The 8,960-nt window shown below is 36.2% G+C and overlaps 2 non-coding genes across 2 annotated transcripts; both read right to left on the bottom strand.

The window, feature by feature from the left end:
- Window positions 1–390: 390 nt before the first annotated feature.
- On the bottom strand, window positions 391–497 carry LOC120252310. The gene has a single exon (XR_005533851.1). It is a non-coding gene; the product is annotated as a small nucleolar RNA R71 (small nucleolar RNA).
- A 2,757-nt stretch (window positions 498–3,254) lies between these two features.
- LOC120252376 lies at window positions 3,255–3,361 on the bottom strand. Its single transcript, XR_005533910.1, has one exon. It is a non-coding gene; the product is annotated as a small nucleolar RNA R71 (small nucleolar RNA).
- Window positions 3,362–8,960: the final 5,599 nt, after the last annotated feature.

Raw genomic sequence — 8,960 nt, 5'->3', positions numbered from 1 at the left:
ACAGTGATCATCCCGGGCTCTATACCGGGCAGCATTGAGGCCGTATGCCATGATTAAATTTTTGTCTTGGAACCTGTCCAGGTGCTACAGTGGCAGCTACAGTGACCTTCTTACAGTGTCGATGCTACAGTGGTACTGCTACAGTACTCCATCTACAGTACTTTGCCCGATGAGGATCCAAACAGTCACATAGAGACTTTCTTGGAAATGTGTGACATGCTCAAGATAAATGGTGTTACGGATGGTGCCATCAAGTTGAGAGCCTTCCCATTTTCCTTGAAGGGAAGAGCAAAATAATAGCTATATTCATTACCTAGAGCATTGATTACTACATGGGAGAAGATGGTAGAAGCTTTTCTTGCCCGATATTTCCTTCCTGAAAAATCTCCAAAGCTTAGGAATGAAATATCCTCCTTCATGCAAACGGAATTGGAGTCTCTATTTCAGACATGGGAGAGGTTAAAGGAACTCCTACAGAAGTCTCCTCAACATGGGTTCCCTGAGTTGATGATTATTTAGACTTTTTACAATGGGTTGAACCCTAGCACAAGGCAGTTACTTGATGCAGCAGCCAGAGGTACCTTTGGTAGCAAGACCCCCGGAGAAGCATGACAATCGATTGAAGAAAAAGGTTTGAATAGCTACCAATGGAATGTAAGAGAGAAGAAGAAAGTGGCCGGTCTCCATAAGATTGATGCGGTCACATGGTTGGCGGCCCAAGTGGAGTCATTGATAAGTACTTGTGTGTTAAGAATGCGAAGTGTTTTTTCCTTATGATGCGTATTACTTTTATCAGTTTTAAGCGCTAATATATGTGTATTTCTGTTCTTTTGCGCATTTAGGGTGAGGAAGCTGAGTATTAAGAAAAGAAGCCAAAAGTAGATTGTGAACGCACTATTTGGTGGAATCTTAGAAGAAACAATGCGAAGACACAAGTGGTGTTCTAAGATATGTGAATGTGTGCCAACCTCCATGTAGTCAAGGCAGTACAATGAGTTGGAGGGGTACAAAGACAGTCACATTTGCGTATCCCAACTTGTGCATTGATAGCAAGATTTTCACCAATGAGGACTTAGATCGAAGAAGAGTTGCGATCTATGGCATAAAAGTGTGCCCGTGTATGTTGTCGCAATGAAAAGTGTAGAATTGGCAGTGGTTGGTGAAGTATTGTAGTAGTTACTATTCACAGCCGGCCGAAAAATAGGTTTCCAGATAATCCACACGGGCCTGTGGAAATTCGCCATGCCCGTGGGGAAATTCCACAGTCCCATGTAAAAAATCCACAGGGGTGTGTGGATACCCAATTACAGCATTATTAAAGCCGCGATTTAGCCTAATTTGTGGGAAATCTCTTCACCCTTCTCTCCAACTTTTCTCCATCTTTTGAGAGGTCGTCGGCTAGGGTTTTGAGAGGCTTTTAGCAAGTCTTTGGAGTGGTCCTATGGATTCAACACCACGATTCTCATGGAAGAAGGTTGTTGGGGGAGCTTTCGCCAGCACTGATCCGGCTTGGTGTGCCTTAGGCCAGACAAGGGGACCTTTGGAGACGAAGAGGCTGCTCCACAAGACCATCGACATGAATACCGAGGGGTTTTCTTATGGATTACTCATTTTTACTTTCGATTTCATTATTGATTGTATCATACTCCATGGAGAACTAAACCCTCTAGTGGGTACTTGGATTTTGTGAACCCTAGGATGTTAATGTTTCTTTGACCTTTTATTATGACTTACTTAATTAATGTTTTTAATTGAGTTTCAATCTTGAATGCTTGTTGAATGATTTCTACCTTAGGGTGACACTAGGGTTGAGAGTTCATCTTGGTAACCTTTGTGGATGGGTGGCATGCCACGAGGGTTAGACAAATCTAGATTTGTGAGGGTTAAGAGGGTGAGTTGAGAGGTAGCGGAGCATCCCTTTCCCCTCCAGTGTGATTTATCCTACCTCTAATTCCTAGAGTTCTTTATGGTTACAATACAGTGAAGAACTAAATGATGAACTCCGCTCGGGCTTAGTTAAGCGAGCAATAGAGTAACGCGTTGAAGTGACTTTAGTATCTGGAGCTTAATTATGACTAGGGGTCATTCGCCTGGACCAAAGGGTTAGATCTACACATAGGCATAGGGTTTATCACTTCTAATCCCTAGAACTCCATGTAACTTTGCATAGTGTGAGGTGTTGAGACTGAGCGATTTCTCCGCCGGGACATAGTGTAGAGTTAGTCACAGTTAACCTTAGGTTTGGGACTGTGTACTTAAGGATTCCCATGACTCATTAAGCATTAGTTAGGAAGTATAATAGTAGGTCTTACACTTGAAACATTAGTCCTAAGGGGAGCATTATCGTAGTACCCAACTTTTATCGATTGCGTTTCCTCTCACTTACTTGGGCCTCTCGTTCTTGTTTCTTTTGTTTCTGCTTACATTACACTTTATCAACACAATCATTATTCATCTTCGCTTGGTTAAGTAGCAATTTTAGTATATTTATTCCCTACTCCCTGTGGATACAATACCCTACTCACTTGGGATTTATTACTTCGACAAACCCATGCACTTGTAGGCAACACGCAAGGGACGTTGTCAAGTTTTTGGCGCCATTGCCAGGGAGTAGGTGTTTAGAGATACTTTGCACTTTGTTATCTTAGCTAGTCATCATTTAGTCTACTTCACATCTTCTTATTCTATCATCGTTCTAATTTGTTTTCTTTATTTTGGTGCAGCATCAGGTTATGACCCGAGGGAACCCTTCGATATTAATTTAAGGTGATCCTGAACTTGAATGTACACTCAGAAGAAAGTGTAAAGAACATGTGTAAGAACCGTTGAATCTAGCTGAAGAGGAAATTGAATGGTCTAACAACATGGCAGAACAGAATGAACAACAAAGAACACTTTCTGATTACGCCAGACCATTATTATTGGGGATACAATCTAGAATTATGCGGCCCCTGATTACTACTCCGAACATCAAGCTAAAGCCAGCATTCATCCAAATGATACAACAGTCGGCGCAGTTCAATGGTTTGGTCAATGAGGATCCAAACAACCATATTAAAAACTTCTTGGAAGTTTGTGGCATGCTGAAGATTAATAGTATTACAGATGATGCTATAAGATTGAGGGCTTCCCCATTCTCTCTAAAAGGAAGAGCAAAGCAATGGCAACATTCTTTACCAAAAGCATCCATCACGACATGGAATGAAATGGTCGAAACTTTTCTTGCAAGGTACTTCCCTCTGGGGAAATTGGTGAAGCTTTATAATGAAATATTATTATTTGTTCAGATGGAGCTTGAATCCTTGTTTGAGATATGGGAGTGACTCAAAGACCTCTTGCGGAAGTGCCCACAGCATGGTTTTCCCGAATGGATGATCATTCAGACTTTTTACAATGGGTTGAATCCAAGTATATGAAGAAGCCTGGCAGTTGGTAGAGGAAATGGGCATGAGCAGCTACCAATGGAATGCAAGGGAAAAGAAGAAAATTGCCGGACTTCATGAAATTGATGCTGTTACATCCTTAGCAGCCTAAGTAGAGGCATTGAGCAAGAAATTGGATACATTGACTTCACTGAGGGTGGCTGAGATCAAGAGTTGTGATGGTTATTGGGGTTCACATAGGGTTTATTGTTTTGGATTTAATGGTTTATAGTTGGGTATTTGGGGTTTAGTGCTTAGGGTTTATAGGTTTGGGGTTTATTGTTTCTTGTTCTAGGGTTTAGGGTTTTGGTTTTAGGGTTTAGGGTTCAGGGTTTCGATTTTAGGGTTTAGGGTTTAGGGTTTCGGTTTTAGGGTTTTGGGTTTATAGTATAGGGTTTTGGGTTTGGGTTTTAGGGTTTAGGTTTTTGGGTTTAGGGTTTAGGGTTTAGGGTTTAGGGTTAGTATAACACAAGTGATACTAACCCTAATTCTACTTAAATTACAACTTCAAAACTCAGTAGTTGAAAAGACACAAGTAATACTACCGAGCGCTAGCCTTTAGAGATCCTCTCTTCACGTGTCGCTCTCTCATTCTGGTACACTGAAAACGGTATGAAGCATAGGGAGAATTATTTTTACGATGTTTGACATTTTTTAAATAAAACAATAATAATATTTTCTTGCTCTTTTCCCTTCATGAAACCCTTTTCTTGAGTTCTCTCTTTAAAAATTATTTCTATAAAAAATATTTATATAATTTTGAACTATTGATATTTTACAAATTAGTTTATGTCACATCTTAGCTTCACTTGCCTCCTCTCCTCATCCATCATGATTACTATATGGGTTCATTATTTGGCTTTTTTTTATTTTTTATTTAAAATACTTTAATTTATTTTTTCATAATGAATAAAAAAAAAAAGTAAAATTAAATTATTTTTTTTTCTAATAATAATAAATTAAATTATTTTTAAATATATATTAAAAATATTGAACCAAAATAGTAAGCATGATGGATGAGGAGAGGAGGCAATTGAAGTAAAGAAGTATTTTTCTTAAAAGTATTAAGATGTTTATTAAGTTTAAAGTTAAGATTTTTTATTTTTTACAAACTAAAATAAATAAATTCATGAAAAAATTACTATGATGATTGATGTTGAGATTCATTTTTTTTTAAATTTTATCTAAATTTTTAGGCAAACATCTTCATATTTTTTAAAAAATATTAATTCATAAATTAAATTATTTTAAATAAAAAATAAAAAAGTAAAATAATGAACCAAAATAATAAATTAAAATATTTTAAATAAAAAAAAAGTAAAATAATGAACCCATATAGTAATTATGATGGATGAGGATTGTACCCATTTAGTAATAAAAATAAAAAAAAATAAAAATAAGTAAAATAAGTATAAAGTCAAGCTAAGAATTGACATAATTAGGTGATTGTACACTAGTCAAGCATAGTGTAGAAAAGTAAAAATCGTTTCTACATCAATCACTTTTAAGCTAATTAATTAATTAATATATATTATTTTAATATATATGGCATGCAACCTATTCACGCTTCTGTTCTTCTTTCTTTACTTCTTCTGAATAAGCATGCCCGTGCATAATACCGTGGAAATAAGCACTTCCGTGCAGAATACCGTGCTTCGGAGCACACCCATCGGAATGCACATCTTTTCGTTCATATATATATATATATATATGTCATTTCTTCAACATTAATTATTCAATAAGAAAAACTTAAAAATATTATGAAGTTAATCTTGGAAATGAAATATATTGCATTCATCCCAAGGCAAGTCATTTCATAGTTTAATTGATCTTTTTCTTTACTTCTTCTTCTTCTTCAAAGCTTGCAACCCTAACTTTCTTCTTCTTCAAATTGCAACTTCTTCTTCTTCCACTTCTTTTTTCTTCTTCTTCTACTACTACTACTACTACTACTACTACTACTACTACTACTACTACTACTACAACTACTACAACTACTACAATGGATTGGGCAAATGCAACCCTTTTTGCTTTGTTAGTTGTATTGATTTTTCTCGTTGTAGTTTCAATTTTTAGACATTGCGTTCCGGAAGAGGAGAATCAAGTGTTGCCAACACACTCCCCACTGCAGCCACCACACTCCCCATTGAAGCCGAAGCTACCACACTCGCTGTTGAAGCCGAAGCAACCTATCCTTCATTTTAAAAAGTTTTATTTGACTGAAGAGAGTAATTTGGGTTGTATTGTAGAACCCTAGGTTTGGTGAAGTTTAGTGAAGTTTTTGAAGTTGTTTGTATAGATTTTTAAATTTTTTCTTTTTGTAAAAAGTTGTTTGGATTGAAAATTGTTTTGTAGTTGTATGGGCTATCAAGTTTCATAAAATTTAGTTTTTATCATTTGATGAGAATTAGTCATAGGTTTTTAGGTTTTTTTTTTGTTTTTTTTTGTGTTTATCCAACATGAAATTAAAGGAGCAAACAATTGATATCAGTTAGTTAAGGAAAGATAAGGTTCATATGAAACATATCTTATTAATATGCACTACATGTGTATTGCCATTTTTGATATCAAGTACTTGTTTCCTTAATTTATACTCATTATTGTGTGATTAACATGATCCTTTTTTTTTCTTGTAAACTTTGCATTTTCTACCCTTTTTTTCCTTAATTTCCTCTCATTCCACACACTGTCTAAAAGACCAAGAAAAAGTACATACATGGTTGAATTTTTTTTAGATAAGACCATAATTGGCACCCCACAAGCTCACAAATATAGAGCATTGGGTTTGCAACTGGACTAGCTCCAATATCACTGTTAAAACTAGCCTAGACCAAGGCTAAATCCAAACAAAGCAAGTTTGCTTGAGAAACATAGACTCATATTAGCCATTGAAGAACATATTCGCCGTCTTATATATCTCTACTTCCTTCTCTCTTTTTTCTAGAGAATATGTTTAGTTACATATTTGATTTGCATTTAATATGATATCTGAGCTTGATTACTTTGCTTTGTTTATCTTTCCTTTATCAGCTTGAGTTTTTGAGTTGAATTGAGGTAGTTCATATGTTTTCATTTGCGTCTAATATGATTTAAATATCTAGGCTGGATTATGCACTATATTTATCATCTATATGCCCACTTATCATCTCTAATCAGTAGGATTAAAATTCCTAATCCTTCATTGTCTTCATTTAGTAAAATTAATTAAGTATTAAGTACAACATATTAGTTGCCAAGTGGTGCCAGTATATGGATTGCTTTCAAATTTCCAGGTAAGCTGATTTGGACTCTTGCTCTATTTTCTTCATCATACCTTACATCACTACATCATCAAGTTCAAAGACATCTCAAACCAAGTTCCTTCTTCTTCAGAGGTATGTTCCTCCCCTTTCTTCTTCTCTGAATTTTGTATGGATTGAAGAGATTTATTTCAATTTCTATAGTTTTCTTTTCTAACTTGTTGATTAGTGTTTAACTAGGATTGAGGGAAGAACATGGGCTATGTGATTGTGATATCCTTGCCACTGCTTCTCTTGATTGTGATCCTCGCTCTAGCATGCTTCCTTTGTGGCAGGGCCAAAGGACGTTATGAGACACACCGGTCGACACAGTTCTATTGTCCTCCTGCTCCTGCTCCTCCACTTCCTATTATGGCCAAAGAAAAAGTTGTACAAGCTTAATGAGATAAAGAACAGAACAATCTTGTAATGCCGAAATTTTCATAGCTTGTAACTCATGTGATCATAACAGTAATAAATGAATGAATGAATGAATGACTGTATAATTGTGTTCATTCTTGATATGCAGTTAACAGTTCTTGATTGACATGATTTATGTTTCACAGAAATGCACAACTAACTCTGTTCATATACCAAATTGTAAAAAATCATGTACTATTTAATTTCTTTATCATTATGTAGGGATCTGATTTCTTAATGATATGATCAATTCTTTTTATTCTATAAACTATCAGTAATGAATGAAGGTATAATTGTGTCAGTTCTTGATATGCAGTTTGACAATTCTTGATTTGCATGAACTTATGTTTGGAGGAAATGCACACAGATGTTCATGTACCAAATTGCATAAATTATATATTATTTCTTTGTCATTATCCAAGTATCTATTTTCTTAATGAAATAATCTTTTTTTTTTTATAAATTTTCCATTTCTCATTCCAAGCTCACAAAGATGGACTATTTTGTTTCATAAAATAGCTATTTTTATTAAGAACAAAAAGACAATACAAAGAAGTCACAAAAACAAAAACACTATAACTAAACCCAATAAAACACAGATTACAGCAAACTGAAACCATTAGAATGAAAGATCTTCAATAACCATTTGGGTAAATCTCTCCCTTGATGAAATAGAGAAAGTGAAGGAGTTGATATACTATGACATGCAAGTTTAACAGCACATTGCTTCCAAGTTTTTGGGACAGTGTGGACCAGGCAGCAACACCTCTTGGAAGGCAGGAGCAACAGATCTTGGAAGGCAGCAGTAGTGGCAGCATCTCTTTGAAGGCAGCAGCAGCTCTGCAATTAGTCATCCCATCATTCAGCAGAGCAGAATGAAGAGTCGGACAGCTAATTAAGATCTGCTTGAATTGAAGCCCATACCAAGCTGCAACCTGAATGGCCAAAGCCAACCCTTTAATTTTAGCATCCAACTCCGAATTGATTACAATAGGGTAGCAACCTAACAATAAAATCAAGTTAACAAAACTAGAATATACATTAAAATCAGCCTCAATCCATGTCCCAAAAGCAAAACCATTAGGAAACGAAACTGTTTTCCTAGACAAATTACTAACATCAATCCAGATGGCTTGAGTTCGAGGACACAAATTCAAGAGATGTTCGGGTTGTTGGGAGCCATTCTAATAGACCACGAAATTACTTTCGAGTCTATTTCTTGGGTATCTTCAGCGTGAAACCACAACATACAATAACGACTTAAAAGAATAACAAGTGGGTATGATAAGTGCTTGAGTAGACATATTTCTATATATGTTTTGCATGCATTGAGCATCATTTTAACCATGGGTTATGTCTCATATTGTGTATTTGGTGTTCTTTTATGCATATAGGTTGTGAATGCCTTGAAGAGTAAAAAGGAAGCAAAGATAGGTTATAAAGACACAATGTTAGGAGTTCTTGTTCAATTCAAGGACCAAGACACGAGAGGAGTTCATGAACGTGGAGATGTGTGCCAACTTCCAAGAAGATTCAAGTCAATTCACTAGTTGGAAGGGCACAAACGCAGCTACATCTTCATGTTCCTTCTCTTTGTGATGATTGCAAGACCTCTCAAAGATACGTAGATGAAGAAAAGTCTTATAGTCTACCACATGGACGTGTGCCCGGCCATGTGGCCTTAAGAGAAGAGTGTTTGGACCGCGATTATGGAGAGTACTATGGAAATTCCTGCAGCCCACCCGGGCGCATGGAAAATCCACATGGGCACGTGGGGGCACGTGACAGACGCGGTCTAAGCCCTATAAATAGCCGTTTTGCCCTATTCTTTCTCATCTTT

The sequence above is a fragment of the Dioscorea cayenensis genome, chromosome 20 (assembly GCF_009730915.1).
Source record: "Dioscorea cayenensis subsp. rotundata cultivar TDr96_F1 chromosome 20, TDr96_F1_v2_PseudoChromosome.rev07_lg8_w22 25.fasta, whole genome shotgun sequence".
In the NCBI taxonomy this organism is placed as follows: domain Eukaryota; kingdom Viridiplantae; phylum Streptophyta; class Magnoliopsida; order Dioscoreales; family Dioscoreaceae; genus Dioscorea; species Dioscorea cayenensis.
This window is presented reverse-complemented; position numbering and strand designations above follow the sequence as displayed.